At 43.7% G+C, this 21,551-nt stretch overlaps 1 protein-coding gene across 18 annotated transcripts in view; it reads right to left on the reverse strand.

Moving 5' to 3' along the window:
- zmiz1a (zinc finger, MIZ-type containing 1a) overlaps positions 1-21,551 on the reverse strand; it is a 445,305-nt gene that overhangs the window by 88,776 nt on the left and 334,978 nt on the right. The window lies entirely within an intron of this gene.

The following is a 21,551-nucleotide window of genomic DNA, read 5'->3' on the forward strand; positions in this document are numbered from 1 at the left end:
TATTTCTATAATGATGCTTGACAAATGGAAGTAGTCACCGAGAGACTAGGAAGAAATATACTCAAAGCACATCAGACATAGCCTCCAATTGTCACCTAGCTGTAGCGTACAAATTCAAGTTCTGTATTTATATTTATTTTCTAGAATCTTCATACATATAAGTGGCATTTCAGCCCATTTTAATTCATCCATTCTGGACAAATGCTTCAATTATCTTGGCCATTGCTGCATCTGTTTCCAACAAGATCCCAGAATTTTCACCTTGATTATATCATTCCAGTGTTAATCATTCTCAGTATAGACCATGCTTGCCACATTGAGAGCAATTTGGAACACCACAGCTTTGGAAATATATACTGGCTTCAGAAGGAGTCCATTGTATGTTTATCAAAATGATACTTTTCCAGCAACTCGGAGCAACCTCCAGACTCTTCACTACCCCATCTCCAACACTTCACTGGTTTCTATTTCTCAGCAGCTAGAACTGAACTGAGGACTTTAGATGTGATCAGGCCAATGTTTGGCCAATCAACCCTGAATAGTTGTGCACTGCAGCTCATCTGGCAATCCTGAAAAGCAGTACCTTATTATGCCGATCGATGGTGAGCATCCAAACAGAAGGACCACTCAAGCAAGTATTTGTGATCTCCCTCCATCCGCCTCTCAACCCTCCCATCCTCCAAGGTCTGAAAACGTGCTCTCATTCTATTCTCAGCTCAATGACCCATGCAATAGCCAATATCAATACACAGAACTAGCAAGTGTCATTATCAGGACTGGGGAAGATATGTACCTCCTCTCCCAGAAAGCATTTCAAAAGGTTTAATTGCTCTTCGTTTATTCGCAAACTACAGTGGGAAAAACTGTAGTCGCAGGAGGTAAAAACGTCACTGACCTTCTGAGTGAACAGATTGTATCTTTTAAAAAGGTTATATCTTTGCCTTGTTGGTACACTAGAATGGATTCACCAGAAAAGAGACACTGGGAGAATTGGACTGTTTCGATATTCATTGCCTCTTCTACTACAGTTTTCATTTCTCCTCCTCCCTGCTCTGAAGAGCTCTTATTCACACTGGGGTACTGATCCGCACTGCGTAGTACATTTACGAATTAATTTCTTGGCGACATCTTTCAGATCCACAATGGGAACTGGGACTTTATAACATTTCTCTGAATCATATTACCTCTCTTGTTCCAAACCTCCACTGGCCTTTTGCTAATTTTCAGCCATTCCGTAGTTTATCATTTCATCTTCCATCATCTATCATCAAGTAATTATTGGTCAAAGTTCATTAGATTTTAAAGCCCTTCCGCCCCCCCCCCCCCCCCCCACCTCATCCTATGCGGACAGCCATTTCTCTCCTCTGCCCAGTCCCCTGTCAATGGGTGTCACTTTCTCTCTCGCCTTCTGGCCTGCTCTATAATTGTAAGTTTTCCCCACTTCCTCTATAATGCAAAACCAGTCTGTTCTTGGCTTTAGGGAACAAAGCAGTTTCGGGGAGAGGGAGAGAACTGCTTCCTGATGGTCAGGTTGTCTCAGTATGAGCAAGCTGACACAAAGTTGGAGACACAGACCAGGCAGGACGGAAAGAGAATGGGTTCAGAATTAATCATAGCCAGGTGCTTTTGTTTCTGGTTTTTTGGGGCAGGGTGGTGGGGATTTGTTCAATTCCTTTTTTTTTAAAAACCCAGTGACATTTCTACTGCTGCTAACTGTTCCTGTCTCCACAGCAGCCACTGGCAGTGCTCACGTTCAGCGCTCCAATGGGTAGGGGATTTATAACGGAGCTCTTTTCACACCCGACATCGGTAAGGGACAGACATGGTCTACAGGGAAACGTGGGCAACTCTGCAGCAACACAGGGAGGTGGTGAACTTTGCAGCAGCCCGTAACAAGGTGTTTAAGCACACCACTTAACACGTTGAACATCAGGTTTAAACTTAAGATTTGTAAAGAAAGGTTTGCAATTCTATAGTGCCTGTCACAACCTCAGGACATCTCCAGCTTACATACAGTGAGACGGGCACTTTGGAAGAGTGGTCACCACTGTAATGCAGGGAAAAACAGTCACCAATTCACCATCTGCAATCTCCCACAATCAACAAGATTGACCCAATGAGGGCATGCCTTTTTCTGATGTTTGTTGATGGGTATGTCCAATACACTGAGGAGAACTCCCTTTCCCTGTCCTACTGAGACCTTTTCCCTTTCCATATGCTGCAGGGGACAATTATCTAACTGACAAAGAGGTAAGAAACACCAAATAAAATTCCATTTCATCCCCACGACTGTCCACTTTATCCTGTCTATTCCTGTCGTAGAAGCAGCAGGAGTTTCAAACTCTCTCTCTCTTCCTCCCACAACGTTGTCAAGGTTAGGTCAACAGAGTGTTTCTAAACTGATTTTTGACAGGCAGGGATACCAAGGTCAGAAGTCACATGACACCAAGTTATAGTCCAACAGGTGTATTTAAAATTCACAAGCTTTCGGAGTGTCATGTGACTTCTGACTTTGCCCACCCCAATCCATCACCAGCACCTCCACATCAGGAATACTAAAAATGACGGAACCAAGTCAGGCAGATGGAGTGAAGATACGGATCACCGAGAGTCTAACCGAATGACAGAACAGGCTGAATCGCCTATTCCCATGAGTCTGATAAGGAGCTTGATGCTTTTAAGTCTACACTAAACACATCAAATATGACCCCAATGTACAATGATTGTATTGGAAGTGTGGGTTACTCTGACCTGGGTGTGTTGTTTGAACCTGTAGTAAGTACAGAGAGTTAAAAGTCAAAATAGAATTTAATCCAAATCTCTCTCTTTAAATGATCACACACTGTGGGTCAGCACAGTTTGAAGAGAACATACTCCCTTGGGGAATTCATTCCAAGGACTCGCCCAGTACAGTTCCAAAGCAGACGAGACAATGCAGTACCTGTCTGGCACACCTTCTGAAGCTTTTCCAAAGCCTTGATGGGATCGTCAATCCAACAAAGGTGTTAAGGTGGCAGGGCCGTGAGAGAGAGAAAAAAAAAATGTGATGAATTGGACCAGCTCTTTCAAAGAGCTGGCACATGTACAGTGGGCCAAATGGACTCCTGATGCGCTACAAACCTCTACTAACCAAAAACGAACCGCTGCAAAGCCATGTCCTACTTTCAGGGTGACATCTTTTGTCTCTTTCTCAAAGAGGGACTCACACTCCAGTTTAATTCTACAAGGATTTGCTGGGCATCTCACCAATGAGGCCATTCATGTTCAAGAAACAATTCCACATGGTGGTCAAGGCAAGTGCCACCTCAGCGCCCTTGATCAGACCCAGGTAGTCTTCCCCCTACCTACTGGTGGAAACCTTCAGCAGCGCAGGGTCTGAGAGTTGCTATGAAAGGGAATGGAATTGTATCCTTAAAAGATGCCTCCCCCAACCAATCCCATCAGTGGGAGATTTGGGTGGGATCAGGCAACATTCGAACAGTCAAAAATACAAGATGGTGTCGGGAGGGGAAGGCAATGCCAGAATTCCGTCATGGGAGGGCAAAATTGATGCCAGCCAACGCGGTGAAATGTTATTCACTTGTACAGTCGTTTCTGATTTAATGCGATCGCTCCGTTCCTGTGCAACCTCATGTTATAAGAAAATTGTGTAACAGCTGCACTATTTAAACAAATGGATCTGGAATCACATTATAGCCAGTACAGGTAGGGAAAGTTCGCATTCAAGAAATAATGGTCTAAACTTTTCTAACACGTTATAGCCAATTCACGCTGTACAAACGTGCATTATAGCAGACCTGACTGTATACTAACATTGCAACTGAATGCAAATCTGATGCCCAAAGTTCAAGGTCAATCTCGTATTTCCCACAGCAGAGTGGTGGGACTCACTGACATGAGACAACACTAAAACCTTCAATAATTCAATTAAATCACCCCCTAATCTCAATCCACCAATGAGTGGACAACCTGTCCTCTGAATTCTGGATTAGAGGTGCTGGAAAAGCACAGCAGTTCAGGTAACATCCGAGGAGCACCTCTAATCCAGAATTTGGTTTCCAGCATCTGCAGTCATTGTTTTTACCTAACCTGTCCTCCGAATGTAACCCCATTGGAATGGGTCTCGTTCTTGTGACTGCACGCACTCACCTGCCACTCCAAAGTGGCCTTCCAGGAGTGAGACATCCGAAAGGGGTGAATACCACTCAAAAGGCATGATGGGAATGACTGAACACACTACCACAAGGAGTGGTTGAGGCAATGCATTCAGGCGTATGCCAGAGGAAGAAAAGATGGTGATGATGACAACGTAGGAAGAGAGATGGGAAAAAACACAGGAGTTTCACTGCCACACAGACCTCAAATAAAAGCAGACGCTGGAAATCTGAAATAGAAACAGAAATTGTTGGAGAAACTCAAAGTGATTTTTTGAGTGTGATATGACTCGTTCAGAGTTCTTCTGAAGAAAAGTCATATACGACCTGAAATGTTAATTTTATTTTTCTCTCCAAAGATGCTGCCAGACCTGCTGAGTCAGAATCACAGAATTCCTATGGAAGCAGGCCATTCGGTCCATTGAGTCCACACTGACCTTCCAAAGAGCATCCCAGCCAGACCCTAACCCTGCCTTTCCCATGGCTAATCCACCCTAACCTGTACATCTTTGGACTGTGGGAATAAACTGGAGCACTCTTGAGGAAACCCACTCAGATACGTGGAGAATGTGCAAACATCAGACAGTTCACCCAAGGGTGGAATCAAACCTGGGTTCCTGGCGCTGTGAGACTGCTGAGCTGAGCTTCTCCAGCATTTTCTGCGTTTGTATCAACTGAGATCTGTTGAGCTGAATGACCTGTTTCAGTGCAATAAAATTTTATGTAATCTCCAGCTGCAGTTTTAAGAAATAATTTATTGTAGTATATGTGACATTTGAAGCAGCATGGCCTGTCACATACACAAGATTTTGTAAAAGTGCACAGGAAGGCAAAGTAACAATTAAATGGCTCCTCTTCACTATAAAACAGTGTGATCTGTGATCGAATGGGAGTCTTCCATTGGTATCACTTTACTTCATTCCTTTTTTTTGTGGAAGCCCCAAGTTCAAACATTTAACACCCCTGGAGTTACATCTACCACAGTAAGACAAACAAGAAAGTGCTAAAGCATTTTTGGCTGACCCCTTTGAACCATGTTAGCAAGAACGCCAAATTAAACATCAGCATCACAGGACACGCTGGAGGATTGTATTTTCTCACATTATACTGAAATCGTGTGTCTGCTACAATTCAAATGCATCAGTAAATATAAAAATCTGCTGCACGCCACTGACTGGATAGTACAAAGTGCTCTCACAATTTATTCACCGTTGTTCACACCAAGCTCAAAACTTACCACTGATCTGTTCAACTCTTTGTGAGCAGCGGAGGTCTATCTATTTTAACAGAGTCATGGGCCATACACCACAGAAACAAATCCTTTGGTCCAATCGCCATCTCAGCTCCAGGACATCTCTGCAGGAATTATTCAGGGTGATGTCCTAGGCCCAACCATCTTCAGCTGCTTCAATCATGACCTTCCCTCCATCACGAGGTCAGAAGTGGGGATTTTCGCCGATGATTACACAATGTTCAGCACCACTCGTGACTCTTCAGATACTAAAGCAGCCCATGTTCAAATGCAACAAGATCTGGACAATATTCCAGGCTTGGACTGACAAGTGGCAAGCAACATTCACACGACAAAATTACCAGGCTATGAACATCATGAATAAGAGATAGGCAATCTAACCACTGCCCCTTGGCATTCAACAGTGTTACCATCACTGAATTCCCCCAATATCAACATCCTGGGAGTTATCATTGACCAGAAACTCAACTGGACTCACCACATAAACACAGTGGCTACTAGAACAGGTCAAAAACTAGGAATACTGCAGAGAATAACTCATCTCCTAACACCTCAAAGTCTGTCCACCAACTACAAGAAACAAGTCAGGAGTGGGATGGAATACTCCCCACTTGCCTGGATGAGTGCAGCTCCAATAACACTCGAGAATTTTGACACCAACCAGGACAAAGCAGCCCGTAAGGCACCACATCCACAAGCATCCACTCCCTCCACCACGACAGTCAGTAGCAGCAGTGTGTACTATCTACAAGATGCATTGCAGAAATTCACCAAAGCCAGCACCTTCCAAACCCACAACCAAATAGATCTAGAAGGACAAGGGCAGCAGATACTTGAGAACACCACCATCTTCAAGTTCCACTCCAAGCAACTCACTTTCCTGACTGCAATACAGAGGAACTTTAACTATCCGAAGGACCTGGGCGGGAGTATTTTGTTCAGTTAATCGAATTCTGGATAATCAAATGCCAGATAACATAGTTTAGGTAAGTATCGGGACATTACGATCTTGCCGGATAATCCAATATTCGGATAATCGAGTGCTAGATAATCAAGGTTCCTCTGTATATCACCATTCTTTCACTGTCACTTGGTCAAAATCCTGGAACACCTCCCCTCCCCCACCCCCAGGTGGACTGCAGCAGTTCAAGATGATAGCTCACACCACCTGCTCAAGGGCCACAGGGGACGGGCAATAAAAATGCAGGCCAGCTAGCGACACTCATATCCCACAAATGAAGCCAAATAAACATCAAAATTCAATCCACGCCAAACATAATCCCAACTTACTCTCACCTGCCTGCTCCTGGTCCGAATTCCTTCAAACCTTTACTATTCATGTACTTATCTAAGTGTTTTTTAAATATTGTAACTGTGCCTGCATCCACCATTTTCTCAGCAAATTCATTTCCCACTCGGTTAAAAATCACACAACACCAGGTTATAGTCCTAGAGGTTTATTTGGAAGCACTAGCTTTCAGAGCGCTAGCAGCTAATGATTTCAAATAAACCTGTTGGACTATAACCTGGCGCTGTGTGATTTTTAACTTGGTACACCCTAGTCCAACACGGGGGCATCTCCGAATCATTTCCCACTCGAATCATTCTGTGTAAAAGAAAATTTGCCCCTTATATATTCTTTAAGATCTCTCTCCTCTCAAAATGTGCCCCATAGTCTTGAAATCCCACATCCTGGGGAAAAGACACCGACCAATAACTCTCTATTTATACCCCTCATGATTTTATAAACCTCTATAGGATCACCTCTCAACCATCTATGCTCCTGCGAAAAAATTCCCGGCCTATCCAGCCTTTCTTTATAACTCATACCTCCCATATCCAGTAGCATCCTGGTAAATCTCTTCCGAACCCTCTCTAGCTTAATATTATCCTTCCTGTAGCTGGGCAACCAGAGCTGGACACAGTGCTCCAGAACAGGCCTCACCAATGACCTGTACAACCTCAACATGACTTCCTCCCCCTTATACTCAAAGGTCTGAGCAATAAAGGCAAATATGCCAAATGCCTTCTTAACCATCCTGTCTGTATGCGACGCAAACTCCAAAGGATTATGTACCTGAAACCCCTAGGTTCCTCTGTTCTACCACACTACCCAACACCCTACCAGTATCTATTCAGTACATACCTTGGGTTGGCATGGTAGTTCAGTGGTTAATGCTGCTGCCTCACAGAGCTTTGGACCAGGTTTGATTCTAGCCTCGGGCGACTGCCTGTGTGGAGTTTGCACATTCTCCCTGCGTCTGCGTGGGTTTCCTCTGGATGCTCTGATTTCCTCCCACAGTCCAAAGATGTATAGGTTAGATGAATTGGCCATGCTAAATTGCCCATAGTGTTCAGGAACGTGTAGGCTAGGGGCATTAGTCAGGGGAAATGTAGAGTAATGGGGTGGGGGAGTAGATTTGGGTGGGATGCTGTTGGGACGGTTGGTGTGGATCTGTTAGGCCGAACAGCCTGTTTCCACACTGTAGGGATTCTATGATTCAAGACAGAATACAGGAAGAAACAATTTTTTTTACATTACAGAAGGCGGCCGTTTAGCCCATCATGTCAATGCTTGCAAGAAAAGATCTACATACACAACACAGTACTGACAATGTAACGCAATGAAGCATCTTCCTTCTTCAAGTCAGCATTGTACGTTTTATACATCCCAGAGTAACATAGAGGTGAGTCGAGTCTCTCTGTGTGAAACATCTCTTAAAATGCGCCTTAGAATGTCTGCTCCATGCTTCAGCCCTACTTGCAGCTCATTCTACAATTTGCTTATTTTTCCCAAGCTTAATTAATCAAGCAGTGAGCACCGATAGTAAACAGACTTACAGTAAACACATTGACTTGATTTATTTATTGTTGAGAAAGAAGTGCTGGAAAAGCACAGCAGGTCAGGCAGCAACCAAGGAGAAGACTCGACGTTTCAGGCAAGAGCCCTTCATCATTGTCACGTGTATTTTGTTACAACTCTTGTATAGTGTCGCCACTCTCTGGTGCCACCTTAAAACGCAGAAAAATAAACCAAGACAGAGAATAGAAAACGCAGAAGGAAGAAAACATGTTCAACTTTACAGTCCTGCTTGTTAAGGGTTCCATCATGGGACTAGTGGCCAGACACGAGAAACCTTTTGCCATGCCACTGCTGAAATAAGGGTTCACCCACCGATTCGCATCATCCCGTCTCCATCAACACCCTCGGCACTGACTCCTTCACGGATCTCGCCAATGCAGATCTGCTGGGTACCCCATCAGCCAAAACTCAACTCTGCTACAGAGTCTGCTTCGGGCCTACTTCGCTGAAAACAAAAACTGACAGGGCGGACAATCCCAAGCTCACTCCACCGCCATCTTACCAAAACAGGACATTAATTTTAAAAGGAGGGAAAAATCTTCTTTTTAATTGAGCTATCCCACATAACAAAGTCTATTCAAAGTCACAGAGTTGTACAGCATGGAAACAGACTCTTTGACCCAACTCAGCCATGCCGACCAGATATTCCTAAATTAATCTAGTCCCATTTGCTAGCACTTGGCCCATAGCCCTCTATACCCTGCCAATTCAGAAACCCATCCAGATGCCTTTTAAATACTGAAATTGCACCAGCCTCCAGCATCTCCCCCGGCAGCCCATTTCACACTTGCTAAAGTTCAGTATGTAAATTTTTTCTCCAAGTACAGATAAAGTCTTTGAAGTACAAAGATCTCTGAAAACGGCTCAATTATCCTCTGGTTAGGTATCCAAACTACGCTTAAATCTAACAAAGCCCTTCCTAACAACTCCCACAGTCACCTGCTAATCCAGGAGTAAATGTACTGGTCTTAATACATCCTATTAACGTGGGCTTTTAGCTCTGGAAGAATGGTCACTCGAGTTGAAACATAAACTCTGACATCTCTCCAGATGTGCCAGCCAGACCTGCTGAGCTTTTCCAGCAATTTCTGTATTTGCTTTTAAAGTTATGCCTGGCCATGTGAGATTTGACACTAACATCAGTGGTCTTGCAGCATTATTAGCTTCATGCTATAGGGTGCCACACTACAGTGAGAAAATTAACTTTTACGTTCTATAATTAGAGAAAGACATAATGAAATAGAGAAAAAGCCACACTTCCCCCATTTAGAAGACAATCATTTAGAAATCACAGTTACAGTCATCATCCTTTCTCAGGGACTGCACTCAGGTTCACTTTAAACATCCCACTTGATTGCGGACAGACACTTCTGGTGCTTTTAAGTTAGTTCCTCTTTTCTTCTGACTCCCTGCCCCCGCTCACATGGCCTCCCAGGAAGCCACAAGTTTCGAGTGCCTGCCCTTTCTCATTTCAGCTTAAACATGACCACTTTCATGTCAACTGTGTCCCATCCCAGCCCACTCAAGGGCTCTGAGCACACTGAGATCAGTTTCTCTCCCCAAAGCCCTTCTCCAACCCTGGGGACACTCGTCCAAATCTGGGAAAGCTCATCTTCCAATGTGTCCCTTTCAAGAGCTGAGCACATTAGGGCTGCTTGCCACCGTTCTCGCTTTTTCTCTGAGTCATTTTGGGCACTTTTCACAGAATATTAAACACCTACAAGGGCAATACTGAGGGTCTTTGGAAAGTGCAGCAATTTCACCACAAGCCCCTCCATCCAGCTCCACCTTTCAGTGTCAAGAACAACGAATGAGGGGTTCCAACAGTGGTGGGACACATTAGTGGGTCTGTAAGCAAATTTAACATCCAGCAGAAAGATCCCAGGAAATCCTTTTTACTTTTTATCTTCAACCCTTGAATCTAGAAGGCTAAGGGTATAACATGGAACAAGAGAAGAAAAGAAAACAGTGATCAAAACTTTGGTATGCTGGCCTTTATTAGTTAGTGCATGAAGGATAGGAGTTGGGAGGTCATGTTGCAGCGGTACAGGACATTGGTTAGGCCGCTTTTGGAATACTGCATTCAATTCTGGTCTCCTTCCTACAGGAAAGATGTTGTTAAACTTGAAAGGGTTTAAAAAGGATTTACAAGGATGTTGCCAGGGTTGGACAGCTGAGGATGTTTTCCCTGGAGCGTCAGAGGCTGAGGGGTGACCTTCTAGTGGTTTACAAAATCACGAGGGACATGGATAGGATAAATAGACAAAGTCTTTTCCCCCAGGGTTGGGAGTCCAAAACTAGAGTATACAGGTATAAGGAGAGAGGGGAAAATTTAAAAGGGACCTAAGAGGCAATTCTTTCACACAGAGGGTGGTGCATAAATGGAATGAGCTGCCAGAGGTGGAGGCTGGTACAAATACATTTAAAAGGTAAATGGATGGGTATAGGAATAGGAAGGGTTTAGAGAGATATGGGCTAAGTGCTGGCAAATGGGACTAGATTAATTTGGGGTATCTGGTCAGTGTGCACTAAGTTGGACTGAAGGGTGTTTTCTGTGCTGTACAGCTCTATCTCCAGCTGAATTACAAAATCTATCAGCCATTACTCAGCAGATTAATTCCAGAGATCTGGCTCCTCTCATCCCGTATGATGAGAATTAAGCAGTTGGTGACTTGTTAGAAAGTGCCACTAAAAGCTCATTTTCTCCTTATCGGTGTGAAATTCTTTACTCTGAAACCTGCTGCTGGGTGAGTGATGTTCCAAAGACTCATTCTTCAAAGAGGTAAGTGTATCAATTCGTTTACTGGTTTCTCATTTTGCTTAAACCATTTGCTCTGCGCCACATTGCAAATCTTGAGGCAACTCAGAAACAGTAAGATGGGAACAGCCACAGTGAATCACCCCAAGACGGACCACGTGCAGTGAAGATCTAGATCAAATGTGTTAACATATTGCCACCAAGCCCAATATGGTCATGAATTACACAGAATTATCTGCACAGAACTGGTCTATGCCAGTGCCTTATGCTGCATAACAGCCTTCTAGCACTTTCATTAATGCTTCGAGTCCAGTATTACTCATTCTCTTCTTGGATCCTTAAGTCACACTCAATTAGAAACATTAACTCTGTTTCTCTCTCCACAATATAGCCAGACCTGTTGGACTTCTCCACATCACTTTGTTTTTATTTCAGATTTTCAGCACCTATAGCGTTTTGCTTTGATCCTGACATCATTGCAAACCATCAACAGATCCTTCGATTTCTTTCTCTGGCATGTACTTACACAACTTCTCTTTAATGGCATCAATGACTTTGCTGTGGGATAGATGACATTTGCAAATGTATTCTTGCATGCTGTGCGGGGGAAGAGATTGCATCTCCTTTTTGTGGTCATCACCATTAGTTTGATCAATAAAACCTTTCCCTCAGAATGAGACTTGAGGCATACATGCCATCATGTACAGATGAAATGTCCATCTCATGTCAACCTTACAGTGCCCTCCCATTTAAAAAAAGTATAAACAATAATTAACTTAAATTACAATTTGGGTTTAATTGCATTTTAAAGCTGACCATCTAACATGATAGTGGTTATGGTGTTCAGTGCCATTTTCATTAGCATCATGTATCGCAAATTCCAGTCAATTTAACAAATGCCATCAAATCGAAAGAATCGTTGGAAGTTTTTGAAATGAGATCATCTCTTTCATTGTGTTCTGTACATCACAAACACTTCAACAAACCAGAGACTCTTCCCTGGCCATAAACCAGCAGCAGATGACTCAGGAAGAAGTTAAGAAACCGCTGTCTGGTCTGGAGATCTCATTCAAGCTTTCTCTACCGACTTGCACAACATTTCATGCTTTCAACACAATTCCAAATCAAGTGCTTATTTGTTGACTGAGTTACTGTGGCGAGGTCAACGTTGGTTAGTACCGATATAGAGCAGAAGAACTGAACAGGACTTCCTCTTTCCAAAGGCCGGCAGTATCACAGACTTTAGTATCGTGGATGTTAAAAATCAGTTCTTTCACACACAAATGGCGGACCAGTCTGCCTGCGGGTCTCTCAATGTGACACGTGCAAACCGTTTTGAAGCTAAAAGAAACTCCTCAGCCATCTTCTGAACTTCTGATTTATTCGATACCCCTCACTATTTGTTTTGTTTTGCTCGAGAGGAAGCGCTTGTATTTGTGGTATCACCTTTCAGTCTCAGGATACTTAGAAATGCTTCACAATTAGTGAAGTACTTTTGGAAAGTTGCTACAGTTATAAGGAAAGAAACTACTCACCGAGAGAAGGGAGATGACCGTAAACTCCTTAGGGACAAGGCTTCTATTTCTAAAGCTCTACTTTTGGGGAAAAAAAACCCTTTGGTCAACAGAGTCATTGCATTTCTCAAGGGGAAACTTGGCTGATAATATGAGGAATTAGAACGAAGAGCACTTCCTTCCTTGCACCCACCACCAGCTGAATTCCCATCAGCTCACACAAGGTTAGAAGTCCACATTACAACTCTCAGAAGGTGCCCTGAAATAATCAGGGGAGAAAGTGAGGTCTGCCGATGCTGGAGATCAGAGCTGAAAATGTGTTGCTGGAGCAGCGCAGCAGGTCAGGCAGCATCCAGGGAACAGGAGAATCGACGTTTCGGGCATAAGCCCTCATTCCTGAAGAAGGGTTTATGCCCAAAACGTCGATTCTCCTGTTCCCTGGATGCTGCCTGACCTGCTGCGCTGCTCCAGCAACACATTTTCAGTCCTGAAATAATCAGAACAAGTCAAGCCATAGACAACCATTTCCCCAATTCCTTGCTTTTACTCTGACTGACTGAGTGCACCCTGTCACATAAACTTCAACCCAAAGCAGGTTAGAATTTAACAGACCATGGATCAAGAACCACCATTCAGGATGGCCAAATTTGAAGAGTTACAGAAAGAACAATGCTTTATCCAATCCACATTTCTTATAAAGAGGGCAGTGCAGAGTAAATCCTCGTTCATGTTTTCTCAATAAGATGAGGCCTGAGTCTAGAAGAGCTAGTCTTACCAAAAGGACATCATGAAGCAAGCACAGGGAGCTCCTCATCTGCGTCCATTAGCACAGCTTATGATATTGACAGTTTTAGGACTCAAATCATTTGAATTTATCTGTGCAAGTGGACAGCAAGGTGGCACAGCAATGCCGTCAACAAACCACAGAGATAGCATGGTTGCCAGGAGGTAATTATCAGGGATAAAGTCATAACCAATGTTGACTGCTTTTTTTTTCCAAAAATGACTTTCTTTTGCCAAAACCCAAAGGTTAAAGTTAATTCTGTAGGGAAGACTGCAGTAGGAGTCTGGTTTAAGCCAATGCAGTCAACGTACAGAAAAAGATTTGGTTTATATGTAACCCAGGTGTCACCAAAGTGCCAGAACGCTTCACAAAGGAGAAGTTATTTTTTGTGATGCCATTTTGTGGCGGCCATTTTTCACACAGCAAGTTCCCAAACAGCATAGAAACAGAGAAAATAGGAGCAAGAACAGGCCATTTGGCTTGTCAAGGTCATATCACCACTTAAGATGATTATGGCGGGTCCTCTATCACAACACCACATTCCTGCTCACCTCATATCCCATTGTATCTCTAAATCTATATTTTTTCTCATAGATATTCAGGGAGATGGCCTTCACTGGTCGAGAATTCCACAGATTCGGCACCCTCTGAGTAACAAAATGTCTCCGCATCTCAATCTGAAATGGTCTCACTCATATTTTGAGACAATGACCCTTTTCTCTAGACTCCCTGGTCAAGGGAGACATCATCCTTGCATCCTGTCAGAATGTTACAGAGCCAACCAAGTTGTTGTGGGTCTGGAGTCACATGTAGGCCAGATCAGATATGGACAGCAGGTTTCCTTCCCAAAGGATATTCAATGAACAAGATGGCCTTTTACAACAGCGGACAGCTTCACACTCACCTTCACAGAGGCAAGCTCATAATTTCCTAGTTTTAAAAGTTGAATGAAAATTCTCCCAGGAACCATCATGGAGTTTGAAGCCAGCTGTGGATTACTTGCCCAATGACAGTACCACACCATCGCCATCTCCCAACTTCAAAGTAAGCAATCAGAGGCCAGGTTTTGTGTCGTTTTTGCTGGTGCTGACATAGAGCAATGTAACCTCGGTCTTCATAGATGGAGATTTTTTGAGATCGCCCAATGTTCACCCAAACAGACCTGACTTCACATTTTTTCCTGAAGGACAGTGTCTTTGACAATGCAGCACTCCCTCACAACTCAGGTGATCCTGATAAATGGTTTGCATTAATTACGACAGGGCTGGTCATTACTGGGCTCTGACACCGTGCTGTGAATCTCTTCAGCCCACGATCCAGAATGAAGCCAGTGCCGGCCAATGGTCATTAGATTGCTAGACAGCTTCCCTGTCACTGTACTACATGCCGAAAGCTAAGTTTTCAGAATTACTTCCCCAGCTCTTATCCATTGCCAAAACAAAAGCTCTCCTTTGTCTGTTTGACATGAATTAGGCTTATGACTAAGATCTCTGTTTATTTTCAGGAGATTTGCTTTAGTCCAAAAGCCATTCAAAATATTTCATATTCTCTACAAGCCTGACCCATTTTTAAGAGTGGCAGAATTCAACTAAAAATAAAAAAAAGAGATAACCAAGAAGGGATTAACTAGTGAAATGGAAACTGCTGAGATTGTTTTAAGATAGCATACAAACTTAATGTAAGGTGACAACATTTGGAAGAAAATTCCATTCTTCATTGCTAGCTGGTCCAGCATTTCGCTTCACACACGTATTAGATCCTCAGGTCCTCAATGGAATTTGAAATCCCTTTTGGAACAACGTGAATGTCCTTCCCAAGGGCTATGCACCCATTTTCCTACTCTTAGCTCAGCTATCCTTACTTTAGCTCCATCTCACTGTAGACTCCCCTTATCCTTAACATCCAACATCTTCCAGTATTACATTTAGACAAAGCGTTTAAATGTTTCTGATCTCCGCATTGCAACAGAACCCTGGACTCTTGATTGCGTTGGGCGCAGTACCCTTCCTTTCATGAACCAAGCACCATTTGATTTGAGGTGATGATTAAGTTACACAGGTTCAAGGTTCAAAGATATGAAACATGGAACATTACAGGGGAGTACAGGCCCTTCAGTCCTCGATGTTGCGCCGACCTGTGAAACCAATCTAAAGCCCATCTACCCTACACTATCCCATTGTCATCCATATCTTAGCCAATGACCATTTAAATGGCTTTAAAATTGGCAAGTCTACTACCATTGCAGGCAAGGCATTCCACACCCTTACCACTCTCTGAGTAAAGACATTACCTCTGACATCTGTCTTCTATCTATCACTCCTCAATTTAAAGCTATGTCCCCTCATGCTAGCCATCACTCGTTTGGTAACACTCTCACAACTGAGCCATGAGGTCTCACTCGAAGACTCAAAACATAGGACCTGAGGCTAACATTTCCAGTGCAGCACTAAGGGAGGTCTGACTGGTTTAAAGTGCCATTTTTGTTTAATAAGATGTTAAACTGAAGCTCTCTCTGCCCAATGCTACATATCCAACAACGCAACTCAAAGCAGCATAGAAGTACCATTTCCTCCTCATCCTCCCAAATGCCAGGCTAACAGTCAACTTTAACCCGACATCACCACAAACATCACACATCTGTTTGAGGGAGCTCACCCTGCCCTGTTTCCCCCATCACAATGATGGCTACAATTCAAAAAGTGCACTCTGGCTCTAGAACCTTGGGGGACATCGTGCCAGTTGTGAAAGATTCTGTTGAATGCAAATCTTTCTTTCCCTGGAAGATTTGTTGAGGTGAATTCCCCAAAATGACTTCACAAGAAATGACTTATATTGACAGAAACTGAGTGTAATTCCACTCGACGTGAAATCTCCACTCGTTGCGGTTTGGCCTCTGTCCAAAATGGAGAACTGCTAAACACACCTCCCAGCAAAGCCAAACTCAATGTTCTGACTCAAAACCAGAAGTTGCTTGAAAAGCTCAGCAGGTCTGGCAGCAGCTGTGAAGAGAAATCAAAGTTAACGTTTCGACTCCATTGACCGTTCCTCAGATTTACAGCATCGGTAGTTCTTTCGGTTTTTGCAACATTATGACTTCCTGCTTTGTCCCCATCTCCTCACTTCTTTACACACATTGCAAACAAAAAGGTACAACCAGTGTCAACAATTTACATTTATATAGCAACCTTTAACACAGAATCAAGAGAGAAGAGAAGACACCCTTTGGTCCATCAAGTCTGTGTCTGTACTGCCACAAATATACAACTACTTACCTGAGCTCCACTTTTCTGCTTCAGACTCATAGTCTTGAATGTTATGACACTTCAAGTGCTCATCCAAGTACTTTTTACAGGTCATGAGGTTTCCCAAATCAAATACACTCCCAGGGAATGCATTCCAGACCCTTCTAGTTGAAAAGGTTTTTCTTCAAATCCCCTCTAAATCTCTTGCCTTTCACTTTAAGATTAGGCAAAAAGTAAAGTCACCACAGTCCTACCAGACGAGAGGACTGCTCTCTCATTAGAGAGAGAGAGAGAGAGAGACAGAGAGAGAGACAGAGAGAGAGACAGAGAGAGACAGAGAGAGAGAGACAGAGAGAGAGAGACAGAGAGAGAGAGACAGAGAGAGAGAGACAGAGAGAGAGAGACAGAGAGAGAGAGACAGAGAGAGAGACAGAGAGAGAGAGAGAGACAGAGAGAGAGAGAGATATGACTGGTAGTGGATTAACCAGAGGGTCACCACACCTCAGGGGTGCAGAGAGGTCGAAAGGGGAGTCCTCAGCTGGTGCGGGAATGAGCTGTTGGCATCACACTACATCAGCTGTCCAGCCAACTGAGCTAACCGACCCCAGTTTAGTATAATCCCATTGTGCCTCACAAGAGCTTTAGAACATAGAACATTTCAGCGCAGTACAGGCCCTTCAGCCCTCAATGTTGTACTGACCCGTGGAACCAATCTGAAGCCCATCTATCCTACACTATTCCATTTTCATCCATATGTCTATCCAATGACCATTTAAATGCCCTTAAAGTTGGCGAGTCTACTACTGTTGCAGGCAGTGCGTTCCACGCCCCTATTAGTTTCTGATTGAAGAAACTACCTCTGACATCTGTCCTATACCTATCACCTTTCAATTTAAAGCTATGTCCCCTCGTGCTAGCTATCAGTACCTGAGTTCCATTATCAAATTTAATTAGACATCAAGCCACAGAATCAATACAATTAACATGCACCCATAGGACAGGCAATCAAAAGATGAACAGCTAGGCTTTAAGGAGTGATGGCAGTGAGATGGGAAAGGTAGAGATTCAGAGAGGAATCCCCAGTACTGAGGCTCTAGACAGCTGAAGATAGGGCTGCCAATTGTGTAGTGGCTAAAATGGTCGATGCACAAGTGGCCAGAATTGGAGGGGCATTGAGATCTGAGAGAACTGGTGGCAGAACGGAGTGGTACAAAGGCAGGATTTGGAAACAAGGGCAGGCATTTTTTTTTTTAAAAAAAGAGGGCCTCCGCTGGACTGGGAACCAACCTGGATCAGCAATCACAGGGATTCTCGGTGAAGCGACAAGGTCAAAGTCAGGTCGGTCACAAGCATGAACATGCAGGCCACTGGTGCCACACAAAAGCCTGAGGTGCTTCTAAACTGCAGAAGTACAGCCAAAGGGATGCTCAAGGTCTGGGTAGGCCGAAACTCTAAATAAAATCCTTCACAGTCATGGAAAAAAACGCAAGCTTCCGAACGTGCAGTCAGCTTAAGGGAATACAAACAAAATACCGTGAATGCTGGAGATCTCAAATGAAAGCTAGCTGGTCTGGTTGCAGCTGTGAAGAGAGAAACCAAGTTGAGATCTTGTGACCCTTCTTCAGAAAGGAGTTTGAGAGAGCTGGTTGCATAATTGTAAATGCATACAGTCAGTTGCCAGTGTTTCCAAGGAAACAGCATCGGCAACAGGATCTTCATGGTTTGGTACAAATGGAGTCCAAAGGTTCCTTGGAAAGCTCTCTGTTTTACTGCAGGAGGCCCACCTTCAAGAAAGCCAGGCCACTTGATGCTGTCCAGCTGTGTGTCCCAAACCCTGGCTGTGTCTGTGGGGATCACTGACATGATCAAGACAAAGTTAAAAATCAAACAACACCAGGTTATAGTCCAACAGGTTTAATTGGAAGCACACTAGCTTTCGGAGAGACGCTCCTTCATCAGGTGATAGTCACTATCACCTGATTAAGAAGCGTCGCTCCGAAAGCTAGTGTGCTTACAATTACACCTGTTGGACTATAACCTGGTGTTGTGTGATTTTTAACTTTGTACATCCCAGTCCAACACCGACATCTCCGAATCATGATCAAGACAGAAAGTTCCGGGTGCTCGCTGTGTGCCAGAAATTCGAGCCCTTGAGGTCAAGGTCAACACTCGGTAAGTTGCTGTCAGAGGTGTCTTGGACAAGATGTTAAACTATAGCCCGATCCATCCTTGCCTGGCACTGTTTCACTATTTCTCTGACCTATCCTGACCACCATTTCTCCATCAATTATAAAGAAACAAGATTATCCAGTCATTACTACAATGTTGTTTACAGGAGCCTACTGTACTCAAATTAGCTGCTGACTTTCCTAAGTTACAACAGTGACTGAGTCCAAGTCTACTTTATTGGCTGTAACACACTTCAGAATGTCCGGAGGTGATGGAGGATGCATGAATTAAAGATAATTGCAAGGCTTTTTTTTCCTTTCAAATCTAGAGTTGAAGTCAATTGAAGCACAATTTTAGGAGTGAGTATGGATTATAAACTAGAAATTCTTGTAAACTACATGTTCGATCCTAGGGACATCTGTACTGTTTTGTGTACACTCCTTCATTTCACTCGGTACCACGTAGCCAGTCTTCCAGTAAGTTTGTTGTGAAGGGGATGCCCAGTCATCTATTGCACAGATGGATGGGGACATTCTGGGTCAGTATTATTTGGAACAATCACACGGTCATGAGATAATATCAACAAGTCTGACAGAGGCAGCTCTAAATTAAGGTGCTGCCACCTAACTGTTAGGCACCAGACATCTAGCTGTGTTAGTGCAGTTATCATAGCGCTGAACACGAACAACACAAACATGGTCAGTTCAGTTCCCACCATGCCAACGTGTCAAGATGAACTCAATCAATCTGGCCACCTGTACGCTGTTATTTGGAAGCAAAATGAATACAGTGTGCAAGAAAAAGTCAATTGCTTAATCAATGCCTATCAGTAATGACTCAGAGAATCATATAGCACAGGACATAGGCAGTTGGCACTGGATCTTTGAGAGAGTTTTCTAACCAACTTAGACTCCTAATCTTTTTACAAAACTTTCCCTCTTGATTATTTATCCCGTCCAAAAGTTACAGTTGACTGCACGTTTAGGGGCAGAACTAACTGTATCATTCCCAAAAAATTCCCACACTTGCCCATGTGCGGCTCTGATCTACATTCTATTCTTGAATGATTATGTAAGAGCCTAGCAAGTCAATCACCCAATGAGCTCCAGCACCTTCTCAAGACATCTAGGAATGGATGATGAATGGAATCCTTTGCACTTCACATAAACTCTTCGTAACTTAAAACATAGAACTGGCTGAAATAAAACCTGTCGTAAGAGTTCAAGGAAGTTTATTTTGAGGGACAGCCACCTGTTTGAGGCCCATTTCACAGGAGCCAATGACCCATACTCAATGTGAAGATGTGATAGGGTTAGATTTAGAGTTAGGGTTAGGGAAACTCACAGGGAAGCACCAATGGAAATGTTCCGATCTAAAACATGATGAACGTTATCAGATGACAAACTCTGAGCTGGATCTATACATGCATCATCTCCACTCATTCAATCTCTCCAACCTACATTAGAGGCAAAACTATTTAAAGTCAAACTCTGGATGTTGGACGTGACCTACACCTCTTCGGAGGGTTGAACAGTAGCATTATCAATCAACGAGGTAAAAACAATGACTGCAGATGCTGGAAACCTTCTTCTGGATCAGTGGTGCTGGAAGAGCACAGCAATTCAGGCAGCATCCGAGGACAGGCAAAATCGACGTTTCGGGGTTCCTGATGAAGGGCTTTTGCCCGAAACGTCGATTTTGCCTGTCCTCGGATGCTGCCTGAATTGCTGTGCTCTTCCAGCACCACTGATCCAGAAGCATTATCAATCAAGTCAAGTCAGCCTTGTACCAGTATCAGGACACTTTCCCCACGTTGGTTTGGTTAGGCCTGAGGTGAAACCAACAATGTAAACAGGCCTCTCCAGCCCAGCAAGGAACTACAAACTAACAGGGCTCAGTTCACAACCTCTGACGAAAGCTCCACAATACTGTCCTTTTCAGATGCTGAGCATTTGGCTGTATTTTCCATGTCCTTTGGTCACTCATCCTACAATATTAAGCCACTCTTTTGTTTTTACTCATTCATGAGCTGAGGGTGCCGCTGGCTGGGCCAGCATTTACTGCCCATCCTTAATTTCCCAGAAGGCACTTAAGAGTCAACCACATTGCTGAGGGTTTGGAGTCACGTGTAAGCCAGAGCAGACAAAGGTGGCAGTTTACTTCCTTAAAAGACATTGGTGGGTTTTTCCCCGACATTCATTAACAGATTCACGGTCATCATTGGATTCTTAATTCCAGTCATTTTTACTGAATACAAATTTCACCACCTGTCATAGGTCGAATCTGGGTCCCCAGAACATTCCTGGCTCTCTGGATTACAAGTCCAGCAATAATAGGCTAGACCATTGCTTGGCACCAAACTTACTCTTGCAGTGTCTTTGACACTCAGTTCCCAACTTGCCCAATAACTACCCATCTATAGGAACACTTCTGTGGAGAGGATGCTGCTTGCATTGAAGGGGGCACCAGAATATATGGAAAACTGACCAGGATTGTCTTAACAGCAGTGGAGACCCTTTCCTGGGCCTTATGTTACTGCCTTTTGTTAATGTGAAAGGATTGGAAGCAACTTGTTTTTTCTTTTAACAATGGAATTGTGCACCCAGGTTAAATCAGCAGGAGTGTGCAGAGAAGTGTCTGGTTGAACACCACTCCTGTGGGACTCTTCAGCACGTAGAAAAGTGCCTTATAAATTAGCGGGGCCTCCTTCCCCTCCCCCAAATCAATGCCTTCAGGCAGCAAAATGAGCAACCACAGTATGCAAATGTGTCCCACTTCCCAGTTAAAGTCAGATGTTTATCCTCTACCGCCTGTT

The sequence above is a fragment of the Chiloscyllium plagiosum genome, unplaced genomic scaffold (assembly GCF_037043375.1).
Source record: "Chiloscyllium plagiosum isolate Xiang-an unplaced genomic scaffold, Cpla_swu_hap1 HiC_scaffold_43, whole genome shotgun sequence".
In the NCBI taxonomy this organism is placed as follows: Eukaryota; Metazoa; Chordata; class Chondrichthyes; order Orectolobiformes; family Hemiscylliidae; genus Chiloscyllium; species Chiloscyllium plagiosum.